This window comes from Castor canadensis, chromosome 3, assembly GCF_047511655.1.
Source record: "Castor canadensis chromosome 3, mCasCan1.hap1v2, whole genome shotgun sequence".
Classification (NCBI taxonomy): Eukaryota; Metazoa; Chordata; class Mammalia; order Rodentia; family Castoridae; genus Castor; species Castor canadensis.
The window spans coordinates 1,613,167-1,623,364 of record NC_133388.1 but is presented as its reverse complement, the minus strand read 5'-3'; the positions used below and the strand labels follow the sequence as shown (position 1 = coordinate 1,623,364).

The 10,198-nt window shown below is 40.8% G+C and overlaps 1 pseudogene; it reads left to right on the top strand.

The window, feature by feature from the left end:
* The first annotated feature begins 497 nt into the window (after positions 1–497).
* On the top strand, positions 498–9,876 carry LOC109674443 (B-cell CLL/lymphoma 9 protein pseudogene; annotated as a pseudogene).
* Positions 9,877–10,198: the final 322 nt, after the last annotated feature.

Here is a 10,198-nt window from a genome sequence, read left to right as displayed (position 1 = left end):
GTGTATCCTGGACAACACTGGTGCACCTGCACTCGCCCTGCTGGTATGAGCAACTCTGCAGGAGGAATGTGTTTGGGCTCGCACTGCATGAAGATAACAGTTCCTTAGGCATTTAATAAGCACTACTTTCCTCAGTTATCACACAGCTCAACTGATACAACACTTGGTTTTTTCTGTTTCCCTAGATATGATCATTCTGGACTGCAATTTGGGCTGTAATTACTATTCCTCTTAGCTCAGATCACACCAATTTATTCAAGACCCCAGGTCATAAAATATTCAGAGGGTGAGAGTGTGTATGTGGCACAGTTGAGGCTGAGCTCTGCACTGACACAGGCCATGGAAATGTAGTAATGATTACTAATACACTCAGCACTGCAACTCCAACAAGCTTAGAGGACACATTGAGCAATAATGGTGTGAGGTGAGGTAACATGACAGTAATTAATGAGGGTAGAGTTGGAATATGGATAGAGGAGGAGCAACAGTAGAATAAGATGGCAGGAGAGATGGGGCAGGAAATGTACAAGGAACAAGGTAAATACGGGGATAAAGATGAAACAGGTAACAGTAAAGTGAACAAAAGAAAACAAGAATTATTATAATAAAGTCTTGAAAACAGAGAAGATACAACCCAAATCTATGGCAATAAAGAAGTAATGTAGAAAGCAAAAACAATTTAACAGAGACAAACTGATCTAATTGAGGAAATATGGAGAAGAAAAATGGAGGAAAGGAGAAAGTCAATGGGGAAGAAGAGACAATAGAAAATTAAATATGGAAAGCTGGATGTGGTGGCTCCTGTATGTAGTACAGCCACTGGGTGTCTGAGACTGAGAGCCAACAGCCCCAGGACTAGGGAGAAACTGTCTCAAAAACAAAACAATCCAAAAAAGAGAGAAAAATAAGAATTAGCAAAAGCAGAGATGGACAAGTTATGTCAAAGAAATAAGATGTTAAATTGAAAACCTCATGTCTGTGGAGTACAACACCACAAAGAGACTAAAAGGAAATTATTTAAATATACAGTAAAATACTAAGATATGTGGATGTCTAAATGGATCAATATTGATTAGAATGACTCTATAGAAAATAGTATAATTGGCTAAGAAGAAATCTGGGAAAATAGAAAGTTAAATGTGTATTTTAATAAAGAAAATACGGAAAAGCCTTCCATTCATGTAAGGGTACAAATATTGAGAGACATTTCCTTGTACTTAGGCAATGTAGAACTCCATGTCACTTATCTGACTAGAGTGCACATTTTCATACACAAAATCAATAGACAAATACCATTTTTTAATCATATTGCTGGAAAGAGGATATAAAGGAATTGAGAAGACACAACAGACTCATCTTCTAGACCACAGGCAAGCCTTCCCCAAAGACCTCAGCCCGGTGTGATGAAAAAGGCTGTGAGTTTCCAGAGCATGAGAGGGGGATGTAACCTAGTTACTGAATGACAATTTGCATGTAAGGAACCTCCTCACACATGAGGAAAGTCTGAGTTCAGTGTTCCTTTGGTCTACTCTGTCCCTGAACTGTCACTTCTCTTCAATTCAAATGTTGTATAAGTTAGGTCTCTCCCCAGTATAGGCATCTGACAATGACTGTGCAAGCAGGTTTCTGAGATGCCAGTTCCCTGACTCTGCTGAAAATCTGAGGCTCTTTCACCTCCTTTGCTGTCTTGTGGACAGGATGGGTCTTCTCTCTGTGGGACCTGCAGCGGTGATAACTGTGACTGGCACCTTCCCTGCCACTGACCTGCAACCCCATATACTCAATAGTTTCTTTGTAGAGAAAGTTTAATAACTTTCTTGTACGTTAATGCATGAGTTCAATTTAGTCCAATTCTATGGAGCATAATTCAGACATGAGAATATGAACAGAGTGTGGGATGATAACAGCTAAACAGAAATGGGTCATTCTGTTACTGGTGATAAAGGATGAGATCATCCATGTCTTAGAATATGATGGAATCAATTTCATCATATCAGTAACTAGTGGAGGTTTCCTTTATAGGAGCTTCATCCTACAGACTTTGGTCTAGAGGCCAGTCTCTTTCCTCTCCTGAATCCCAGAGTCCTGCCCTATTCTAGGATTCCCAGTTTAGTCATGAGTAATGAAGAAGAATCCCCAAAATTGATACTATTCAATCCAACAGAGATGACCATGGGCCTGCCCTGCTTACCACTCTATCTGTGTCAGTGCATGAGTTCTCTGCGGCACCTCTGTACCATGTTAATGATTCCCCATTCTATTAGTAGGACTTTGTGAAAAGTGAATTTAAGGCTCATGTCAAGGCCACAGAATATATGTAGTTTTTAAACCAGGCCCTGTGCCCCAGAGCTGTGTTCTAGAGAGGAGCAGACATTGGCACTTCACACCTGCACTTCACAGATCTGTGGACTATATTATATAAACACTGTTTCTGTGCTGTGTGTATCTGATCTAATAATATAATCATAATACATCCTTGGTTAAAGTTATTTAAGATGATGCCTATGAAATATTTCTAATGTATATAGAAAAAGAGGAAGTTCTACATAATCATCACAGCTTTAGTTATGATGTTATGTAACTCATCAAAATTTTATTGGATCACTGTTAATATTGCATTACAGTAGTTGGGTACTGGTCTTATATTATGCTCAGGGAAAGTGAAATAAACCATTATAACAAGAAAATTTGGTATTATATATGTGGTTGTCTACGTAGGATCTTTCCAGAATAACATGTGGTACAACCCCAATGTCAGAAACAATTCTCAATAACAGAGTGATCCTAGTTTATCTCCCCAGAGACTGGGGGTCCCTCATGTTGTATCCTTTAGGTAGACACCCCATGACTCTGTTTAAGAAGTGTGCTGAGGCTGATGGAGCCTCCCCCACCTGTATCAGGGATCCATGAAATCATTGCCTATACTAAGAACTGAGCTGGCATTTATGGGAGAAGGTTTGCAATCTCAGGTCTCTGAGGCCTCAAGGTGAAACTCTTTGACTAGTTCACCTCTGTGGTTGCTCTGTGGGACAGCATGGAACAGTCTTCTGACAGGTGACAACCATGTCTTGTCCCTGTCCCTGTCCCATGACTTGTTGCTCTTATTTCTTAACAGTTTTTCCTGAGAGTATGTCTTAGTATTTGATAGCTCTTTCATTCATGCCTTCAGTTCAGGTACCTGGAATATACCCAAGACAAGAAGTTATTAACACAAGGTGGGAAACATTGGTTTTAAAGGTAAGAGAAGTGCTGATTCTGTTGATACTGCTGGAGATCAATGCTGACTCAGGCTGGGATGGAAACATATGCCGTCACCCAGGTCCTATAGGCAGGAGAGGGCTGTGCATGAAAGAAAGTCCCTTCCTACTTGGAGGTAAAAAAAAAAGTGGGTCCCTAATTTATTGCACAAAACCTTAAAATACAACCATCTGCTGCACTTCACAATGATGTCAGAAGATGTTCAAAGCAAGATAAAAAATGATAATATTGAATCCAACAGAATTAACCCTTCCTGCTCTACATTTTTCCTGGTATCACTGATTTCACTGGCCTATCTATGCAATTTAATATGTTCCCATTTTAGTAGCAGGATATTGTCTCAAGGTAATTTAACAGGGATGATAAGACCCACGGGAGTAAGTGTTATAGAAAGGAAGTTAATTCAGGTACTCTGACCCAGGGCTGTCATCTTGACCCTCCTACTAAATCCAAAAATTATGCCAGTAACACTTAGAGTTCACAATAAAATTATTCGAGGTGATTCCTGCAGAACACTTCTAATAGGTAATGAACCCACAAAGATAATACATTCAGCATTTATTAAAATTAATATTTATTATGTTGTTTATCTTAATAATTAAAATAATGCCTTATAGAAGCTATTACCTTTGTTTGTATTTACTCATTGTAAAGTAAACAAGAAACCTATACTTGAGAGTATTTGTGTGTATATATATATATATATATATATAGAGAGAGAGAGAGAGAGAGAGAGAGAGAGAGAGATTAGATTATATAGAGGCATGAAGAGAATCAAGGTATGCTACAAACACACACACACAAATATATAAATATAAATGAATATATATATATATATATATATATATATATGACACTGCACAGTGAGATCCATCAATCACTATTGGAAATGGCAGGAAGGAAAGATTGGAAAATATCATAGAGGGGTTGAACTTGTTCTAAATACACTGTACCCATGCATGGAACTACCACAATGAAACACCCTCATTTTATTAAAACAAGCTGTTAGAAATTATAGTAAAACTCTTAGGAAAGAAATGTCAGAGATGCCACTGCTGTTATAAACATCTGGGAATTATTGTGTGTGTTCATGCCCCAGTTGTGCCTGTCATTTATGTTGAAATTTATAATTATTTTTTATTTTTAGTTTTATGTAAAACGTTATATGAGTTTATAAACTATTTGTTAAAATGGATATATTTAGCAGCTAACACTACAGTTACTTAAATGCTATTCTGTTAAATGCTGTTATTTTCTGATAAAGAACAAAGTCAAAATTTGTAATTGAAACCTATGTGAAATCATTAACTATTTCATACCTACTCACTTATTGCCATATTACACATCGGGTCAATCTTTATTTGGGTTTCTGCTTCTGATGTTTGAACCCACGGCCTTCATCTTGCTATGCAGATCTACCTTTAGAACCATGCATCAACCCTTTTTTCTCCGATTATTTTGGAAATTCAATCTAAATTTTTGTCCACACTAGCCTGGACAATTATCCTTCTACTTATCCCTTCCCACATTCCCTGTTTAGACAGGTGTGTGCCAAATAGCTCAGATATTGGTTGAGATGGGGTCTCATGAACTTTTTGCTAAGATCCACCTTATTTCTGCCTCGCAGGTACGTAGGATTACAGGTGTGGGACAACGAAACCCAGTCAAGAGATCGCTCCTGATTAATGGAAACTATGAATCCTCTGATTAATATCTCAAACTCCCTGCTCCAGAACCATTAACGTCCATTTTACTTGAGACTTCTCTGAAACTGTTCTTTAGGTTCTATAATTGTTATCTGGTGGTTTTTATTAATTCCTGGCTTGTTTCACTTAACACAATATTAATCCAAAGAAAATATAGGAACTTTAACACTATTTGCTTTTAAGAAGTAAGGGTTTCCAGCAACCTGAGCTGGGAGGTATAAAAATGGCTTTCAAAATAATACATGTCTGCAACACATGTTTCTCATCAAAAAATTCCAAAACACATGCAGCTAACACCTGCATTCCATAACACAATTTTTGAATGAGTACCTCAAGAATGCTTCCAATAGATACTGTAAAACCACATTACCAACTCAGAGGTGTTGACATAATTATCTTTTATAATGGTATTGTAACTATTAATAATTATGCTACAGTAGAAACAAGCATTGTCCTCTCGTGCTGTTACATAATGTTATATTCTGGTATTCTGAAATAAAATGAATCTTATGATTAGGAAAATTTGGGTTATACTTATCAAGAAAATACAAAATTGCTAGTGAGTTATGAATCATGGGAATCATGACTGATGGGGTTCTTCATCAGTTGTGCCTGCCATGTAAACTAATATAATTCATAATTTGTGGATATTAATATCTGAACATTAATATATGCATATTAGGGTATACACTGATCCTCCCCTCATATCCTCTCAAACACTAGGTAACTCTAAATTGATATACATCACCTTTGCAAGTCCCTGGTGACTTGACCCTGTGCATTTGTCTCTGCCTCCCGTTGAGAATGGGTGGCAAAGGAATTGTCTCACATCATTGGGACAGGAAAAGTAGGAGAGCTGTTCCTGTTGGCTTTATATGACCATCACCATCTTGAAACAGGAGCTAACATGATGACTGATCAGTGAACACAGCCAGGGCGTGGAAACAAATAGAAATATACATCATGCAGCTGGGTCCACCCATACTGAGAGTGTGGTCATTCATTCTGTGTGCAGACCTTTGGTGCAGCTTCCAGCATCTGGGTCATTAGTTGAAGAGGGAAACTGTTTTGTCTTCAGGTGTTCACTGGTGTTTCAAATTAGAAACCTGTGCAGGTTCAGGCAATCCAACTGGTACTGCTTAACATGTATAGTTGATAATGAAAGAGATGTGGCTTATGTGTTCTGCTTTAAAATTTACATAGGGATAGTGTTACCAGGTAAACACAATGTCCATCTTAATGATATAGGTAGCTGGAGAACATGCATTCATTGACATCAACTCTTCAAAATTCCAACTTCATTCATACTTTTACTTTAACCTCATTAAATACTTCATCTCTATGTCTTCAACAACAGGCTTACATTCATCCAGGGTTTTGGAATCATATTCTTCCTCAAATACATTTTTTTTCATGAATGCTAGCTGTATCTCCTACATGGTTTCAAATGATCTTGTTCATATAATGGATAGTGAATAACACCTGATCTGCCTTAAACTCTAGGGTCTGTGAAGAACAGAAGCCCAAACCGCCTACTGACATCCATTGTTATGTGCAGAAGACACAGGAACTAACAAGGTTCTCAGCCCTCGACTGAGTGCAGAGGCGGCACTGGTACAGACCCAGAACAGGAAATAAAGACTTTTAGGAAACTTCCACCCAAACAACTTCTCGTAACCAAGGGACAATCGTGAACCATGTTAGGAGAAATTTCTGAACCTCACAGCCCCATCTTCATATTCTTTTACATGGGAGCTTCCTAAATATATACAATATGCAATCCTATACCACACATGTAGGTCTTTCTCCACATGGATCCTGAGTGACAAAGACATTCTCAAGAAGTTACCCATCACATAGACTGGGTTTTATTGGCAAACATCACATATAAATAGCATATCAGTGTGTAATGATCAGTGTAACACAGTAAGTGTTACCATGTCTGGCTAGAGTTCCAGTGCTTATGCCCAACATTAAGAGTGTAAGTTTTTTTGTAGATCATGTTAGTCCCTTGTCATTGATTCTCTCTGGGTCATGGAGGTTTTCCTAGACAACTTGCTTCATTCTGACCTACTCAGAGAAGATCTGAAATGATGTTGTTCCATGGTGGATGCAGCTTTAGTCCCTGTCATGGACATCAAGGTTATTTGTTCTGAAGAACAGCCCATGTTACCTGGACATGTCCCCATTATATTAGCAACCTAGTGTTCATCTGCATCTCTTCCCAAAGATACATGTGATAGAGGTGACTCTCACAGGGAAAATAAGATAAGATCTGTTCTCATTCCACATACTGCTTTGAACAGGGCATCTTATACCTTGACAGCTAATATCCATACTGTTTGTTCTGTCTTCATTCCTAATAATGGAAGGTAATCAGCTGTTCATCCAGAGCTGTCCTTTACTCCCAGAACTGCAGAGTCAGGGAGTCAGAGTCAGAGTTGGTTTTTGTGATCTCTATTTTCATGTCTTCCTTCCATGTAACAAGCTGTTGGTTGGAAGTCTCAGAGAGGGCATTACTCAAGGAGATGTGAGTGTCTTTTTGGAGTCTTGTAGGAAGATAGTGTTTTGGGGATGAATCAATAAATTCTGGATCATATATTGGTGGTGAAATGAATGTAAACTTACTGGGCTTCATGATTGCATATAGACATTTGAAAATTCTTAGGAATGAGTACTTCTCCCATTTTCAGCCAAAAAATAGTGTGTATATTGGTCTTGTGTCAGATTCTCAGTCATGCAACTCATATCTCATCTTCCACCTTCCATTTTCTCAGAGCCTCAGCTTTGGCCTTCTGTGTGGTATTACAGACTTCTCAGATAATGCCTGGCTTTGCACAGAGGCCTAAACCTCACAACAACCCCTATATACTCAGGATTGTCTGGAGAGATGTATCAACAGGAGCTAGCAGGGAAACAGGTGTGTCTCCCACTGGGGATATGCAGGGAGATGAACAAGATGGTCCCAGGCTCCCAGCACCACAAGGAACCTGGGAATAATTCCATTTCCCTAAGATACTAGTGGAGGGCCATCTGAGCCCTTTCAGAGGTGACATTCCAGAAGAAATGTCTGCACAGAGAGGTACTGATCAGAGCATGAATTTGCAATGGTTCCTGGTGGGGAGAAGGGAGATGTCCATCTACATGCCAACATGGGGCCTAGATCTCAGATGATCCCTGAGAAGTTTAGAGAGTTGGGGCCAGGCCATGAGGCGATGATGAAATTACACCCAGGTAGATCAGACATGCTGCCTTCCCAGCAGAAGATGGTGTCCCTGCCATTTGCTGAGTACCCTCAGCAGGGGCATTGCATGGGCCCAGGCCAGTCCTTCCCATATCTAAGGGTCGATGCAACAACAGTGGCTTGAGGAATCTCGGAGCACAAATAGGACCCTGTACAAAGGACTAACAGATGGCTCAGCCACATGCCCCCACTACCTCTCAACCCTTCCAGTAACCCCACTAGCTTCAACATAGCTCCAGTGAGGATATACCTGTGGCAGGCAGCCAGGGGAATTCCCTAGGCATTAACTTTCTGAAATTGCCCATGATGAACCAAGGCCAGTCCCCCATGCTTTGCTTGCCTTTGAGGAATCTCAAGGCCATCTCTCATCCCCTCACAACTGTCATGCATGCTGGCAGGCCCAGCAGCTGCTGTTCAATTAAATAACCCCAGTCCTGGGGTCTGCTGCTGTTTTTCGTGTTCACCTCAACTTTCTGTCACTTCCTGCCCCATCACCTTCATGGACCTTCTCTCCCACGCCTCACCTCCACAATCCTAGGATCCCTCTAAACTAAAATACCTTGTACAACATGTCCCCAAAGCCATGCTGGGAAGTATGGAGTCAGGTGGCCCCTGACTTCCTACAGCCTGCCAGCATGACTCTGTGAATATCTCTGGAAGTGTTCCCTCTGGTATGTCTTACACCTTACACTATGCCTCCAGATTCAACCATTTCCCAGAACCCTCTCTCAGTTATGATGTCCAAATTTGCAATGCCCAGTTCTACCCCATTAAACCATGATGCTCTCGAGACTGTTGCCATCTTCAGTGGCAACTCCCCTGCAGCTTGTTCTCCTGAATTATCATCAATGAATAATGGGCAACAATACACAGTCTTTGAATTTTAGGTCCAAACTCCATGTTTCAGATGACAACCCACTGCCAAATAGGGATGACCTAACCACTTTCTCACTCCATTCACATGCCTTCTCTGAATACACTGGGACCTAACATGCCTCTTCATGGGGTCCCAATTGGGCCTCACTTTATGTCACACAAGTCTATCATGGGGCATAGATACCAGGAGCCACTGATGGCACCTCAGGGAGGGATAGATTCACCCCAGGCTTACCTCCAGTACAGTCTCCTCCTGTGCAAAATCCATTCCCTCACAGTGGCCCCTGTGGGAGACAACACAAGTTCCCAGGAGGGGCAGATTTCCCAAATAAAGATACTATTGGCCTCTCCCACCATCCTGCCCCAAAGTTCAGCAGATGCAGCACTTTGCAAGCCTGGATGCCCAGGGATCATGACGCCTTAATAGTGCTGGGGAACAATATTTCTTTGGTGGTTTTAGACCCAAATCTGTGGAGGTCATCTGGCCTGGAGTCACCAGAATACCTGAGTATGATCAGCCCCACATTACTCCAGCTGAGAAGCCTAGACAGATATTGAAATATTTTCCTCAATGAGATGGTCCACACCATAAACACCCCTAGGTCCTGGACCTGGGATATTGGACATGCAGGGAATGATGGGTGACCAACAGGATTAGCATTATTTGGCATGGAAGGTCCAGGACCAGTAGGAACTGTGAACATGCCCCATGGTACAACTCCATCCATGCCATGGCACAATTCAATGGGACCATCAGCCTTTCTCCAGAAAGGCAATATGGACCCTCAGTAGCATATGACATCAATACCACAATCTACCATAGATGGGCAGCCCATCCTGAGAATCAACCCATTTGGTCCCATGTGCATGATTTGCTGCAAGGGCCTGCCTGGCTCTACACCCATCTTGAGACTCTGAGATTTCCAGGCAATATGACGTCCATGAAGGTCAGTTGTTTTCCTCACAGTTGAGGCCACAGGGCAGGACTGCTGACAGGAGCAGCCATGGATGTGACATTCTAGTATGACGTTTTAAGCTGCTAAACTCATATATGAGGATCCTTGTCAAGGTGCTTTGAGGGAACTCCAGGAAGACTGACTGTTGGTCATGCAAT